This window comes from Triticum urartu, chromosome 4A (genome assembly GCF_056163025.1).
Source record: "Triticum urartu cultivar PI428250 chromosome 4A, HENAU_Tu73, whole genome shotgun sequence".
Classification (NCBI taxonomy): Eukaryota; Viridiplantae; Streptophyta; class Magnoliopsida; order Poales; family Poaceae; genus Triticum; species Triticum urartu.
In genome coordinates this window covers 248,667,777-248,684,606 of record NC_141876.1, presented here as the reverse complement: position 1 = coordinate 248,684,606, position 16,830 = coordinate 248,667,777, and the positions used below count along the sequence as shown (strand labels likewise).

Here is a 16,830-nt window from a genome sequence, read left to right as displayed (position 1 = left end):
CAACTTGTTCTTAGGAAGATGGACCTTTTTCGAAGGATTTCATCTAAGAAGAATTCCGAGGGAGTCATCGGTGAATCATCAGCTGATGACATCAACACTCCACGATGGATGGAGGTCCGGCCGTGCGAATGGCCGCACATTGCCTTCATGGAAGAAGTCGGATTCCACCAAGAGTTCAAGCAGTTCATTGCAAATGCTGGACTTACCAACTTCCTGGCAGATGAGTGTGACCAACACCAAACCCTCACGAACTCCTTTGTGCAAAAAATTTATTTTCTAAATAGGCATGAACCTCCTGCAGTGCGGTTTAATTTATATTATAAAACCCGTCAGATACCGCTCACTGAATTTTGTGAGATATGTTTAATTCCCTCTGATGGGGAATTAAGAGTGCCTAGACCGACAGAGTTTGAGGTCTTCCTCCTCACTTTGAAAGTGGGTGGGGGAAGGGGCATGTCGAAAGCCACAACCACTATTCTGCAGTTTCCTTCTGTGCATTACATTGCCTTATTTGTCACGAAGTGTCTGACTGCTAGAGAGAAGGGCGGTATACTTAGTGCCCCTGGCCTCGCCATTCTAGTCATGCACTCCACAATGACCACACCTACAACTTAGGGGCTATCATTGAAGGAAATATGCCCTAGAGGCAATAATAAAGTTATTATTTATTTCCTTATATCATGATAAATGTTTATTATTCATGCTAGAATTGTATTAACCGGAAACATAATACGTGTGTGAATACATAGACAAACAGAGTGTCACTAGTATGCCTCTACTTGACTAGCTCGTTAATCAAAGATGGTTATGTTTCCTAACCATAGACAAAAGAGTTGTTATTTGATTAACGGGATCACATCATTAGTTGAATGATCTGATTGACATGACCCATTCCATTAGCTTAGCACCCAATCGTTTAGTATGTTGCTATTGCTTTCTTCATGACTTATACATGTTCCTATGACTATGAGATTATGTAACTCCCGTGTGCCGGAGGAACACTTTGTGTGCTACCAAACGTCACAACGTAACTGGGTGATTATAAAGGTGCTCTACAGGTGTCTCCAAAGGTACATGTTGGGTTGACGTATTTCGAGATTAGGATTTGTCACTCCGATCGTCGGAGAGGTATCTCTGGGCCCTCTCGGTAATGCACATCACATAAGCCTTGCAAGCATTGCAACCAATGAGTTAGTTGCGAGATGATGTATTACGGAATGAGTAAAGAGACTTGCCGGTAACGAGATTGAACTAGGTATTGGATACCGACGATCGAATCTCGGGCAAGTAACATACCGATGACAAAGGGAACAACGTATGTTGTTATGCAGTCTGACCGATAAAGATCTTCGTAGAATATGTAGGAGCCAATATGGGCATCCAGGTACCGCTATTGGTTATTGACCAGAGACGTGTCTCGGTCATGTCTACATTGTTCTCGAACCGTAGGGTCCGCACGCTTAACGTTACGATGACAGTTATTATGAGTTTATGCATTTTGATGTACCGAAGTTAGTTCGGAGTCCCGGATGTGATCACGGACATGACGAGGAGTCTCGAAATGATCGAGACATAAAGATTGATATATTGGAAGCCTACATTTGGACATCAGATTCATTCCGGGTGAAATGGGATTTTACCGGAGTACCGGGGGGTTGCCGGAACCCCCCCGGGGGTTAATGGGCCTACATGGGCCATAAGGGAGAAGAGAGGGGCCGGCCAGGGAAGGCCACGCGCCCCCTCCCCCCTAGTCCGAATAGGACAAGGAAGGGGGGGGCGGCGCCCCCCTTTCCTCTTCTCCCTCCCCCTTTCCTTCTCCAACAAGGCAAGAGAGGGGGGAGTCCTACTCCCGGTGGGAGTAGGACTCCTCCAGGCGCACCCCTTGGGGCCGGCCGCACCTCCCCCTCCCTCCTTTATATACGGGGGCAAGGGGGCACCCTAGGACACACAAGTTGATCCTCGTGATCGTTCCTTAGCCGTGTGCGGTGCCCCCTTCCACCATATTCCACCTCGATCATATCGTTGCAGTGCTTAGGCGAAGCCCTGCGTCGGTAGAACATCATCATCGTCACCACGCCGTCGTGCTGACGGAACTCATCCCCGAAGCTTTGCTGGATCGGAGCCCGGGGAGCGTCATCGAGCTGTACGTGTGCTAAGAACTCGGAGGTGCCGGAGTAACGGTACTTGGATCGGTCGGATCGGGAAGACGTACGACTACTTCCTCTACGTTGCATCAACGCTTCCGCTTCGGTCTACGAGGGTACGTAGACAACACTCTCCCCTCTCGTTGCTATGCATCACCATGATCTTGCGTGTGCGTAGGAAATTTTTTGAAATTACTACGTTCCCCAACAATCATTGCATCGTCTGCACATTAACAGAACTAAGGGTAAAATCCATGGTGGTATTTATGCCACTCGCTTAGCGAGATGTTTTAGTGTTCAGATACGCCATCATGATTTTCCGTTGCCCAGAGCTTATCTAGATCACCATGCGATGAAGAACCACCACTTTATTTATGCTTCTGATTCTTTTAACCATATTTGTTATAACTTGGTATTTGGTGAGAATACCCGTGATATTATCCCGTTGCCTGCACCTACTTTGTTTGATTCTATTGCTAGGAACGGATAAACCATCCTACCAGCGGATATTGTTGCCTAACAGAACAACCATGCAGCGGTAGAGGAGCAGCCCAGTAGTGGGACGCTCAGATGCCGCCGCCTCAGCACTTTCACATGGGACTGGATGGCTATTATGGGTGGCGATTACCAAGCTAGGTCAAATGCCTAAGCTTGGGGGAATACGTATTTCCACTGACATTATATTCATGTTCACACACTTCATTGCAGTTTTTTGGTGTTAATACTTTTTCATTGTATTATCCATGTTAGTTTTATTTTCTCGCTTTCTTCTTATGTGTTTGAAAAACTTTGAGAGGACCCAAAAATATTTCTTGCTTCTTTTCATTTTTTTCTCTAGTTTAATTTAGTTGCAGTATTAAAAGAAAACCCAAAAAGATTTCCCGTTTCTTCTTTTGCTTGTTGGAAGCTTTCCCGTGTAAATGGTTTTTCTCGTTTCATTTTCTTTCCTTAATTTGCTTTCTTTATGAAAAATCAAAAACTCCAAAAATATTTCAGTGTGTTTCTCTAAAATTCTTTTTTTATTGAGTCGTATTAAGGAGAAGACCACGATGAAAATGACGAGTGGCTCTCATATGCATTATTGTTGATCTAACGAAGAGCCCATATTATTGTCTTCTCCTCTGAATAAAATATTGCAGATTCCAACTTAGCCCACGACACTTTTGCACTATTATTATTTTCACATCATTCGGTTGTGGAAGTGAAAGGCAATAATGACGATATTTGATGAAGTGATTGTGGCAGGGAAAAGCGGGTATGAACTCAACTTGTTTTTGTTTTTGTAACTATGTTTAACTTAGTATCCATGATTTAGCATATTATGATTGAACATGTTTGCAATGACAATTAGAAATTACTAGGAAAATCGCTCGTGCTTTGCACCGGGAGATAGGCTTTAAACATGTGTTATGTGACCCACAAGAGCATCTTCACTGCCTAACAAGGATATAAGTCCCCATCCTGAAGAAAACCAAAACTATGAATGTAAGAATGTCATAATATAAAATTACTTAGAAAATTGTAAAAACGGGCCAGCCAATCAGCAATAGGAACAAAACAAAACTCATGAGAGGAATACAACAACAATAGTTTTCAGCGAGTGAAACTTGCTTCTAACCATCAGGATTTGATAAGTTGCTACTAACTGGTGGCACAATGAGTATTCTTTTCTAGATGCAGTAAGTTCGGTTTCCAACATAACAGTAGCTACCTTGCATGCATGTTATGTTTCACCGGAAAAAAATTGATAGCAGATCTCGTACTGAGAACACAAACAACTCACACTTTAAATTGAGATGGCTCTTCTTCACAAAATAAAAATAAGATGTAGATTTTCTTCGTACTGAAAACACAAACCACTCAAACAACTGTGGCAGCTTTAAGCACTCTCATCAATGTGCCTATGTCAAACCAATGTAGATTTTCCAACATGGATTTAGTGACAGCAATAAATGATTCACATCCAGTAAAAATGAAGAAGGGAAATAGAGGATAACTGGAAACTCAAAAAGGAAGCAAGCAAAAATGTTTTGGGTGCTTACAGTCCGATCCAAATACCTTGTTTCATTCGAGGCAAAAGTTGAAGTGCCTTCTACAATAATATTAGTCATGTCCACCTTGGCAAGCCTAGGCAACGCAAAATAGAAATTCATACAAAAAAATCAAACATTATTCATTCGCAGGAAATTAACATGAATTTTTTAGCGATTCTGCAAAGAGCAGTTGACATATTTACATTGTATGATAATTTTGTAAACGAAAAAAGGATCCTCGAGCTTATCCTACACGTGGTGGTAAGAGTCTCTGATGTAATGGACGCGTACATAAGAACACAACAACCTGTGGTGATTGGAGAGGTGGAGAGGTGAAGCTAGGACAGTGTTAGTCAGGCCTAGGGTGGTGCAGGGGGGGGGGGAGGGTAGACTAACAAGGATTACCCATTGTATGTTTGGGTAGACTAACAAGGGGAGGTGAAGCTGAGGGTAGACTAAATGGGCAACCAACTCAGCTGGTCCATTGTATGTTTGGAAAAACAAGGATTACCCATTTAGTCTACCACGCAAGGAGGATTTTCGGTCGCCTCATTATTTTGGCCCACCCTGCCGAGGGAAGCCACACAACTGAACAGGCAAAGCTGGCCCAAAGCCTGGTGCAGAAAAGTATGCGATGGTGGGCTGAATCGAACTCTAAACCCTTTTAAATAGTCCCATACCGCTACCTTAAACTCAATCTTTGTAATTTATATACATCTTCGAGTTTCCTCGGTATCAAGGAGCCATCTCGGGAACCAGTAAAGAAGGAAATAGGTCCTTCCATAATAAAGAAGGAAAGAGAGAAAAAATAAATAAAGAAAGAGGGAGGGATTTCATGTCTCTTAACAGAATAAGGAAGATAAGAAAGAAAAAATAAAGAAGGAAAGAGGAGGGCGATTTCATGAGTTTCCTCGGTATTAAGGAGCCATCTCGGAAACCAATAAAGAAGGAAATAAGTCCTTCATAATAAAGAAGGAAAGAGAGAAAAATAAAGAAGGAAAGAGGAGGGATTTCATGACTCTTGACATATAAGGAAGAAAAGAAAGAAAAATAAAGAAGGAAAGAGGGATCGGATTTCATGTGGAAAGAGGAGGGGGGATTTCATGTCGTATGGCAGAATAAGGAAGGAAAGAAAGAGGGCGGTCTCCAAAAACAAAAATAAACGTTTGTTCTTATTTTTCTGCTCGACCCGCTAGCGCTCGTCACAAACTCTTACAATGTTGGTCACCAAAGCACAAGTAGGTGGACTCCCTGTTGTGTGCGACACAAACTCCGCACTTTACTTTGTCATATTAGCCACTGATGGAGGATATTTGTACAATGCTCCTAATATAATTGCCCCGCAAAAAATGCTTCTAATAACATTACCCCGCAAAAAATGCTTCTAATATCGTTCAACACAAATAGTGCTATGCTACCCATTCCCTAAACCTATCCAACACTGATTCATGGAAATATTTGTTGCCCCATAGTGAAGCAAGAACGTTGTACTAAGACTTTACTATTTTCATTATAGTGCGCTATTTTTGGGGCATCACTAAGCAACGTCAATAAATATGTGAAAAGATACTCGCGACCAGATGGATTTAAATTGCACACACCTACAGTACACTTACAAATTCCTTTCACGGTTATGTTTTTGCACAACACATCTTTCCATGTTGTTTCTCATGCGGCAATGTGGAAGATTTCAAAGAGTTTACTAATGTTACCATGTCTGACAGTCGGTCATGGGAGAAGGAGGAGGGGGAAGGGTCTTGAGCTATTGGGTTCCGAAAGTATGTTTATTTTTTCTTCTTCTCCCGTTGCAACGCACGGGCATTTGTGCTAGTTTTTTTATTTTTCTATCCCTAATAATAAAGTACGGATTGACTCCATGAATACACCGTCACAATACGCTTTCTTCTCATATCATAATACGCTTTTATGATCCGTATATAGACAAAATCGTAATATAAACAAGGTGATACTAATAGTCGTAAAGTCCCTCTCCGTTTAGGCTGTGTTCGGGTGGGAGGGATTTGAAGGGGGTTTGGCAGGGATTGAAATAGATTTAATCCCCTACAAGTCAAAACCTCTTCAAATCCCCTTTAATCCTTTTGTGAAGGGGTGTAACCGAACGAGGCTTTAGATATTCCACTCGCAGTCTTCATAGTAAGTCAGCCGAACCGGTACGGGAGAGAAAAAAATTGCCCAGCCACGCACGTCCCGGCCTCCCAATCTCATCTCCACCGGCAGCGCAACACCACCTCCTACCCTGCCCTCACCGCGCGCCGCCGGACACACCCCGCCGTCGAGCGTCACCACCGCCTACCCTCCTCCCATCGGGATCCCCCCGATCCAAAAATCCATCCACCCAGTCCTCTCCTTGATTTCCAAATCGAGCCTACCGGCAGCCTCCCTGCGCAGCTGTGCCCCCGCGCCTCTGCCTCACCGAGCGCCCGACCAGGCCGTCGTTTGTCGCCAGCACCCGCGGATCTGGCCGCCCCTCACCTTCCCCATGGGCTGCACCTCACAGCGCCGCCGCCCCTGCCAAGCTCCGCCGCTGGAGGATGAAATTCTGTCAATGCCCACTGTCTTCAAGTAATACTGTAAGTTCTGTCAATGTATACTCTGTCTTCAAGTAATCGATGTTGCTAGAATACTTACTGTCGTGTGCACACCTTGAGATCATGGCCAGCACACAACTCAGGTCATGGCTTGTTGCCTCATATAAACCTGCATAAATATGCAAAATTGTACTGCAAGTTGCATGGGTAGCAGTGGAGAATCCAGACGCTTGCTGTTGTCCCTTGCAGAGGTCCAGGAAAAAAAGTGTAGTGGTTCAGGAAAAACAGAGAGGAGCTGCTCTGTTATTCCTTTAGTCAATCTTTTGGCCTATCTCCTTCTGTATTATGATTTCCATCTTGAGAGAAAAAAGGAAAAACATGTAAAGTTGTATGTTTTTTTATGTTTGCAATTTTTTGTTTTGTGGAGAATTAAAGGATCGTGTATGCTTGTCGTTGAATCCAACTGTTTTTAGTTTTTTAGTGTCCAGGAAAAAATCTTGGGAACATTTGTCATGCTAGCCACCTGACGCTCGGCATATCCTCTCCTTCGTGGCATCCAGCTTTGCTGCAGGGACCAAAAGGTGCTCCATCACCGGATTCATCATATTGGAATCCTCTCTTCTTGTGTGGTTTAGTCAACTTTGTTTTCCTGTATCGTACAGTTGGGGTCAAGATCGAAGTCGGCTGAGCTATTGGGTGGCTCTGAAGATGTGTTTGTGTTAGAGATTAGTTTACGTGCAAAGTAAGTTCTGTAAGAAAAGTATTACTGCGCACCACTCCAATTTGTTCCTTGAACTGATAAGATCTGGTCCAGTAGTACTCCTGCAAATCTGAGGTAAGACGTTCTGCATGTTTCTATTATCCTGCACAATAAGCAATATGTGTGTCCTCACCATAGTGGTGGAGCACATACACTTCAAATCATCCGTTCTCTTGTTCCCCAAAATAAATTCATTCGTTCTAACCATTAGCCATATAATTGTACAGATAGACCATATAAATGGGATTCTTTCTGTAAATAGAAATCAACCTGATTTGATTATGTTTCATGTCCATAATAGTTTTCTCTTGGTAGAAAAAACATAAACATGTACATACAGATTATATTTCTGCTCATTGCAAGAGGATATGAGGATTTCTACTATTATACTGACAGAATGATAGCATCACCTCAAGCATGTAACCGTGGGAGTTAGTCTTTGTTACCTGACCTGAATGTTGTTGTAAACACAAATATGTCCTAAGAATTAGGGTAAGAATGAAGCCAATAACTGTTGAATGTCAACAGATGTAGCTCTTTTAATCCCACAAAAGTTAGTCATAAAGGTGGCCACATTGCTGCATTTGATTGTTCCCTACAAGAATGAGATTGAGTATTCTGTGCTTGCCACATGCCATCAACGTACTATTCTCATTCTAATTAATTTTTGATGTTCCTAAACTTGATTTTGTTCTTGCCTTTATAGACAAGCCTCAGCATATTTGAGATGATGGCTGTTGCTGCACGTGAAGAGTTGGTTAATATGAAGAAGTTCCTAATTAACTGACTTGAGCCATTTGCACAGTAAGTTATTTGCTTTTATCATTGAGTAGTGGAAGGATAGTTTATTTGCTTTTTTTGTCCTATGACACAGTTTCTCAACTCGACCAACCGTGCTTCACAGGAACCGGTGCTCTCCCGTTGCAACATACGGGCATTTGATGAGAGAACGGACGTAAGCACATTGACATAAATATATGCAGGAAGGAATTAAAGGAGAGACTACACAACTCGGGTGACAAAGAGTTGTGCCTATGGCCGATTAAATAGAACTAAAAAAAGTCTGCGTCTATAGTGAGACACCTCGAGGAAAAAAGATCGGATGATGAGAAAGGAAAAAGGAGAGATTGGATCGGGACAACGTACAACCTGGATTCAGGTTTTAGCACACGATGGACGAGCTGCAGGCCATGGCGGACGCTGGAGGCACAGGCCCATCGCAGACAGGGGTAGGCCTGGGTGAAGTCGGCAAGGTGTGTGTGTGTTGCAGATAGATGGAGGCACTGGGACGGGGCGGCAAGGTGTGTTTGTTGCAGATAGATGGAGGCACTGGGACGGGGCGGCAAGGTCCAAGACGACGGGTCACGAGAGCAGGTTGTGGTTGCCTGCATATATATGTATTCCCCTCCGTTAACAACGGTTGGATGAAGCTTTGGAGTACTATAAACTTCCAGGGAAGGTAAAACCCATCTTTGGCATATTTGTTTTCAGAGTATTGATGTTGGAGATGACCTTAAGATGAGAAAGACTAAAGATTTGGTAAGCTGTCCATACTGCCTCAAGGGGGGAAGTTTTTATCACTGCTTTTTGGTTGTATTTATATAAGAAGCATGGAGGGAGCTGGAACTAATTTGTGATTTCTCCTGGCCATTTTTTTCTTCTAAAAAGAGTAAGTTTCCCGGTGTTCAAACATTGTAGATCAGAAATGTTCTTCATCGATGCCCATCCCAATTGCTAACAATTCTTTTGCACACTCAGGTTTGTGCTTTTCTGTGGTAATTTACTAAACATACTTTGGGTTATGATCCTTTGACATACACTTATGCCCTCCCCTACACATTATTTTTAGGTTGCCAAATATAGTACGAAGGAACTATAGCAAGCGAATTGTTGAGTTTGCCAAGCATAATGGCAGAAGAAGCACACCTAATTTTGGCAGATCATATAAAGAGAATATCGAGCAAAGATGCTTTGAGATTTACCCATGACTATATGCGGTTCCTATAAAGTCCTGTTGCATGTTTAATGATTGCCACAATAGTTTCTTTTCATGCACCAGAGAATTATATTTTTTGTATCAGGTAAATAATTCTTTTCTCACTGTTATTTTTCTAGATCAAGATCGAGAGATAGACAAGGGGTAATGGTAGCTCGTGCAGTGATAGAGTGCTGGGGAGGCTGCCGGTGTCATTGCCGAGTGCTGGGGAGGCTGCTGAACAAGTTTATTTATTTGTCGTGTGAATTGTTCCACACTTCTGATCATCATATTGTATGATGAGCAGTTGGCCATCTCTTATTCTGTGGGGATATGGTCCGTTTGTATTCTTCTAATTGATTCGGTTCACAATTCTAGCCGATGAAATTTGGTCTACATTTATGTGTACGTATGCTATACTATATACTGGAACTTGTGCTTGCCCGTTATATGATTATACTACAAGTAGACAAATGTAAATGTCCATAGTAATAAACTTGTGGTCATAGGACTACTAGCTTAAAGTTTGTTAGATTATGTAAATGGGCATTTTTGTTGTCTGCTCTTTAGGTTTCCATAGCATGAGGTGGTGCTCTTGCTTTTAAAAACACATATAAACTGCCATCTATACTGAACAATGGGGCTTCCTGTCTAAACTGGAGTAGAAATTTGAGGCTGAAAGGACCAACATTAGCAGCAATAATATTAATATCCATTAGAAGAGTTTTCTACACTGAGCCCGTGGGTCTCACAAAGATATAAGATATATAGAATGTTGTAAAGATCAGCTTACCTTCTCATGCAATGGAACAATTGTGTGTCTTGATCTTTTCCGTTTTCTTTGGTTTTGCAGCCTAGAATTTTTAGGCACGCGCATATAGATTGGAGCATCTAATAGTAGTTGAAAGTGTTTTTGAGTAAAAATGCAACTAATACTCAATTTTCTAGGACTTGATACATCATGGTCTTCTTGTGCCTTGTTGTTTGGTTGGTGTAGAATCCCTCAGCTCTTACCAAGAGGCTCTAGCTTCGAACCTGACTCTTTTAGTAGTTGGAGTGTTGCACACATGGAATTGATCGCAGGTACTTCATCTAAAGATCCCAAGATCAGAATTTTATTACCCTATGTCGAGACCTGCATTTTTGCTATGGTGCACTCTAAGCTTTCTAAATTTTGTTACGAGGTTTAGAGAGGAAGCGAAGCAGCAACAGTTTGGGTTCAGAGAAGATTAGGAGCAGCAGTTCATTGGAGAAGGAGAGGTACAGCAACCGAGGGCAGCAGCAGAGAGCAGAATCAGCAGGTCAGGGGCGGCAGCAGAGGATCAGAAGCAGAGATGAGTTCGATTCAATTGCCATTGATAATGATTCAGACTTGAGTTTGCACCACCCTTGTTTTACTAAATAGTTTGTCCTTTTTCACTTGTGATTATGCACTAGAGATTTGCAAGGATGCATTGGATTCTTTTTATACTGATTTGATGCACTCTGACTTTCGAATGCGAACAAATGTGATCTTCAATTGGCATTGATGATTCAGACTTTAGTTTGCTAATACTGTAGTTGACATAACCTTGAGTGTTACTCCGCTATACTAAGTGGATTGAGCTTTTTGTTATCTCGGTGTCTTGAAAGCAAACTCTGTTCAAGGTTCCTTCTTTATCTTAGGCTCAGTACAGTGCTCATAATCTCAACTGAGTAGCAAGCTTATAGCTGGAGTGTATTTCAGTTGACCAACATGGCCGGAGGTGTGAACCAAACTGACAACAGAGATATCCAGTCTCTCATGCTTTATTCTTCATGTAGTACAATGAAGTTTGTTTGTAGCTAACTTAGTCCTCTCGGACACTCTTGCTTGATACAAGGGTATGAACATGTCGTACACTGACCGTGGAAAACGTTTGGACCTCATTTATAAAGATACATGTCACTGTGGTAGCTGAAAAATAATTTGATGGCCAAGAACCATCGAACCTATGGTGCACTTCTGAACTGTTATTGCTCATCTAAAAAAGAAGAGAAAGCAACACACCTTTATCACAAGATGGACGAGCTTGGCATCAATCAACAATCTGATATCCCTTTATATGAAGTAAGGCCAGCATCAAAAGAAACTTAAGGGCCATGATTTAGAAGGTCACATAAATATCTAGATTGATCCTTAGTAGTCAGGGCTGTTTGGTAGATTCACTTCATAATACTCAATTTTCTCCTGCTTGTATCATCATCACTGTGTAATGTAGCGTAGTACTCCCTCTGTAAAGAAATATAAGAGCATTTAGATCACTACTTTTAAAAACCTAAGCGTTTCTATATTTATTTTTTACGGAGGGAGTACTATGCACAAAGATCAGCACCTAAATTACTTGAATGTTGGATCAGGTTTTTTTACTTAAAAAAGGTGATTTTGTTTCTCCTGGTGCATTGTTATTTGTAGGCATCATTATTCTATAATTTCTGACGTTCTGCAGGTTAACAGAAATGTCACATATAATTGGTATTGAACTACAAAATATTTATGTCTCCGTTGCAATGAGTCTATCGGGTTCACCGCCGTGGCATTTTTGCAAGAGGCCCCTAACTTTTTATTTAATCAACCCACAGACCCTTTTTATAAGTGGCTAAACCAAAAACCGATTCGTTCTTCAACCCGCAATCCTTATTGCTGCGCTCGTCACATCTGGCGGCGGCAGCGATGCGGTGGCAGCGAGGCGGGAGGCATGCGCGGAGATGGAGGAGACATGGAGAGTCGTCCGGGGGCGAGGAGTTCGCCGGCGTCGACGCCATGGACCATGGCGACGCAGGCTTGCAGGGGATAGCAAGAAGACGAGCAGAGGGGAGCATCGTGGATGGGAGATGCTGGCAACGGGTTAACCGGGAACGCATCGGCGAGGGCAACCGACAGCAGCGGCGCGAACCGAAAGGAGGCGGCCATGGCTTCCTTCAGCGCTAGCAGGGAAGAGAAAGAGGGTGAGAGTGGGGCGATGGGGCACAGAGGGAGGAGGAGAACGCGCGAGAGACGCGGGTGGCGGCGGTGGAGGACCTCGCCGGCGGCAGCGGCCGATCGGTGCAGGGGATCGGGCGCGCGCTGCTCCTCTCCTCCTGGCGGCGCGAGGTGAGGTCGAGGAGATCGAGAGGAGGCAGACGAGTGAGAATCGGGCTAGGGTTCTCTAAGTGGTGGGGATAAGTGGAGGCCTGGCTGGGGTGTGCTGGAATGGGCCGGCCTGTTTTTAAAGAAAAGAAGGGATTTCCCTCTATTGGGAGGGTAGAAATCATTTTGCTCAAAAAAAAAGGGTAGAAATCATGCGAGAGTTGCGTTCTTTTGTTCTACGTGGTGTGGGGACTGCATTTATGGCTGAGAAAAAGGGTGTGGGAAATCTCCATGTAGTTTTTCTTAACGTGGATGGGTCATAGGTCTTAATTGGCCGGCTTTAATTACTGTATTTCAGTTAATTTAGGAATTCGGTTAGCAAATTCCAATGACCGAGCTCAACTCAATAATTCCAGTTTTTTATCATTCGCTAACCGATTGAACAATCGAAGTTTCAATCCTTGGTTTTTTTCACTTTGGTTCCTGTTTTTTCGTCTTTGGTTCTCAGTTTTTATACTCATCCTTAGGCACAAGGGAAGGAGGAGGGGATCGAGCTGCGCTAGGGTTTGTTAGGCGTGGGCCGGCTAAAAAGGATGGTCAAGTAGGCCGGTGTTGAGGCAAGGCAGGCAAATTGTTGTAGGCCAGCTTTCGATTCTATCAAAAATGTTATTTTATTAACTAATAGTACTATTTCGATAATTCATACAAGATCTCATAAATTTATATATATTCCCAAATATACATTCAACAAGCCTCTCTGGAAATAAACAAAACATAAAGTGAGGTGTGGCTATAATTTTACAATGACAGACCCAGTAAAGAAGGAATGCAAGTTGTGTACGGGGTTGAGATGTGTGTGGCTATAACGTGGCAATAAGAGAGTGACCCGGTAAAAAAAGAATGAACATTACGTGGGTTGAGGTATGTAGCTATAACATGACAATAAAAAGAGGACTGTATGGCCATATAAAGTGACATACAAGAGAGACCTCATAAAGAAGGAATGAACAATATTGATGTTTCCTCTCTCATTGATATACAATGCTACTCAAGATGAATAAGTCGATAATGTTGTAACTGAAAACCGTAGTTTGCCGAATCTAAAAGACCGACTGTATCATGTCTGTTTTTTCCCGTTGCAATGCACGGGCCCTTTTACTAGTATATCTTTCACTAATAATAAAGCACGGATTGACTCCGTGGGTTCACCGTCACAATATGCTTTTCCCCGTGAATTTACGCTTTCAGTTAAAAAAACTCATATTCAAGATGGTACTAATTTTTTTGCTTAGGTAATTTTCGGTTTCATCGGCTCCTACATCACGTTTCCCATCGGTCACGCTTCCCTATCTCAGCCCATACGTCACCTGCATGGGCTTCAGCCCACCGAATCAAATCCAGTAGCCAGACAAGCCGATAGAAGAGACAGAAAGAAAATACATGTGTCCATACACGGAGCACGGGCTCTCGCCTCCTCTCTCGCTCGCCGCCGCCACCACCTGTTGGGGAACGTAGCAGAAATTTAAAATTTTCTTCGCATCACCAAGATCAATGTATGGAGTCATCTAGCAACGAGGGAGAGAGAGTGCATCTACATACCCTTATAGATCGCTAAGCAGAAACGTTCAAGTGAACGGGGTTGATGGAGTCGTACTCGTCGTGATCCAAATCACCGATGATCCTAGTGCCGAACGGACGGCACCTCCGCGTTCAACACACGTATAGCCCGGTGACGTCTCCTACGCCTTGATCCAGCAAGGGGAGAAGGAGAGGTTGGGGAAGACTCCATCCAGCAGCAGCACGACGGCGTGGTGGTGATGGAGGAGCGCGGGACTCCGGCAGGACTTCGCCAAGCACTACGAGAGACAAGGAGGGAGAGGGGTAGGGCTGCGCCAACAGGGGAGGAACTTCATGTGTTGTGCTGCCCCTTTGCCTCCACTATATATAGGGGGAGAGGGAGGGCTGCGCCCCCACCTAGGGTTTCCTCCCTAGGGGTGGCGGCAGCCCTAGATCCCATCTAGGGTGGCGGCCACAAGGGGGGGAGGGGGAGGCGCACCTGAGGTGGGCCTTAGGGCCCATCTGCCCTAGGGTTTGCCCCCCTCCCCTCTTGGAGGCGCCTTGAGCCTTGGTGGGAGGCGCCCCAGCCCACCTAGGGGCTGGTCCCTTCCCACTATTGGCCCATGTAGGCCTCCAGGGCTGGTGGCCCCACCCGGTGGACCCCCGGACCCCTCCGGTGGTCCTGGTACACTACTGGTGATGTCCGGAACACTTCCAGTGGCCAAAACCATACTTCCTATATATTAATCTTTACCTCCGGACCATTCCGGAACTCCTCGTGACGTCCGGGATCTCATCCGGGACTCCGAACAACATTCGGTAACCGCGTACATACTTTCCCTATAACCCTAGCGTCATCGAACCTTAAGTGTGTAGACCCTACGGGTTCGGGAGTCATGCAGACATGACCGAGACAACTCTCCGGTCAATAACCAACAGCGGGATCTGGATACCCATGTTGGCTCCCACATGCTCCATGATGATCTCATCGGATGAACCATGATGTCAAGGACTTAATCAATCCCGTATACAATTCCCTTTGTCTAGCGGTACGATACTTGCCCGAGATTCGATCATCGGTATTCCGATACCTTGTCCAATCTCGTTACCGGCAAGTCTCTTTTACTCGTTCCGTAACACATCATCCCGTGATCAACTCCTTGATCACATTGTGCACATTATGATGATGTCCTACCGAGTGGGCCCAGAGATACCTCTCCGTTTACACGGAGTGACAAATCCCAGTCTCGATTCGTGCCAACCCAACAGACACTTTTGGAGATACCTGTAGTGTACCTTTATAGCCACCCAGTTACGTTGTGACGTTTGGCACACCCAAAGCACTCCTACGGTATCCGGGAGTTGCACAATCTGATGGTCTAAGGAAATGATACTTGACATTAGAAAAGCTTTAGCATACGAACTACACGATCTTTGTGCTAGGCTTAGGATTGGGTCTTGTCCATCACATCATTCTCCTAATGATGTGATCCCGCTATCAACGATATTCAATGTCCATGGTCAGGAAACCGTAACCATCTATTGATCAACGAGCTAGTCAACTAGAGGCTTACTAGGGACATGGTGTTGTCTATGTATCCACACATGTATCTGAGTTTCCTATCAATACAATTCTAGCATGGATAATAAACGATTATCATGAATAAGGAAATATAATAATAACCAATTTATTATTGCCTCTAGGGCATATTTCCAACAGTCTCCCACTTGCACTAGAGTCAATAATCTAGTTCACATCGCCATGTGATTAACACTCACAGGTCACATCGCCATGTGACCAACATCCAAGAGTCTACTAGACTCAATGATCTAGTTCACATCACTATGTGATAAACACTCAAAGAGTTCTGGGTTTGATCATGTTATGCTTGTGAGAGGTTGTAGTCAACGGGTCTCGCCATATTCAGATCCCTATGTACTTCCCAAAACTTTGTGTCATATCATAGATGATGCTACCACGTTCCACTTGGAGCTATTCCAAATTGTTGCTCCATTATACGTATCCGGTATCTTTACTCAGAGCTATCCGGATAGGTGTTAAGCTTGCATCGACGTAATTCTTTATGTCGAACTCTTTATCACCTCCATAACCGAGAAACATTTCCTTATTCCTCTAAGGACAATTTTGACCGCTATCTGGTGATCCATTCCTAGATCACCTTTGTACCCTCTTGCCAGACATGTGGCAAGGCACACATGCAGTACTCAGCATGGCATACCGTATAGAGCCTATGACAAGAGCATAGGGGACGACCTTCGTCCTTCCTCTTTCTTCTGCCGTGGTCAATTTTTGAGTCTTACTCAACTTCACACCTTACAACTCAGGTAAGAACCCCTTCTTTGACTGATCTATTTTGAACTCCTTCAAAAACATGTCAAGGTGTGCGTTCTTTGAAAGTATCATCAGGCGTCCTGATCTATCTCTATAGATCTTGATGCCCGGTATGTAAGCAGCTTTATCCAGGTCTTCCTTTGAAAAAAAATACTCTTCAAACAACCATTTATGCTTTCCAGAAATTCTACATTATTTCGGATCAACAATATGTCATCCACATATACTTATCAGAAATGTTGTAGTGCTCCCACTCACTTTCTTGTAAATACAAGTTTCTAGCAAACATTGTATAAACCTAAAAGCTTTGATCACTCCATCAAAGCATATATTCCGATTCCGAGATGCTTGGTCTAGTCCATAGAAGGATC

General features: G+C 43.6%; 1 long non-coding RNA gene across 10 annotated transcripts; it reads left to right on the top strand.

Annotated features, from left to right (window-relative positions):
- The first annotated feature begins 6,155 nt into the window (after window positions 1–6,155).
- On the top strand, window positions 6,156–11,004 carry LOC125551616 (uncharacterized). 10 transcript variants are annotated; one of them, XR_015600882.1, is made up of 7 exons: window positions 6,156–6,768; window positions 7,208–7,307; window positions 7,389–8,290; window positions 8,391–9,025; window positions 9,155–9,244; window positions 9,336–10,544; window positions 10,652–11,004. It is a non-coding gene; the product is annotated as an uncharacterized LOC125551616 (long non-coding RNA). The 10 variants fall into 10 exon arrangements; XR_007302931.2 differs by having other exon boundaries at window positions 6,157–6,768; window positions 7,389–7,468; window positions 8,193–8,290; window positions 8,391–9,244; XR_007302924.2 differs by having other exon boundaries at window positions 6,157–6,768; window positions 7,389–7,561; window positions 8,193–8,290; window positions 8,391–9,244.
- Window positions 11,005–16,830: the final 5,826 nt, after the last annotated feature.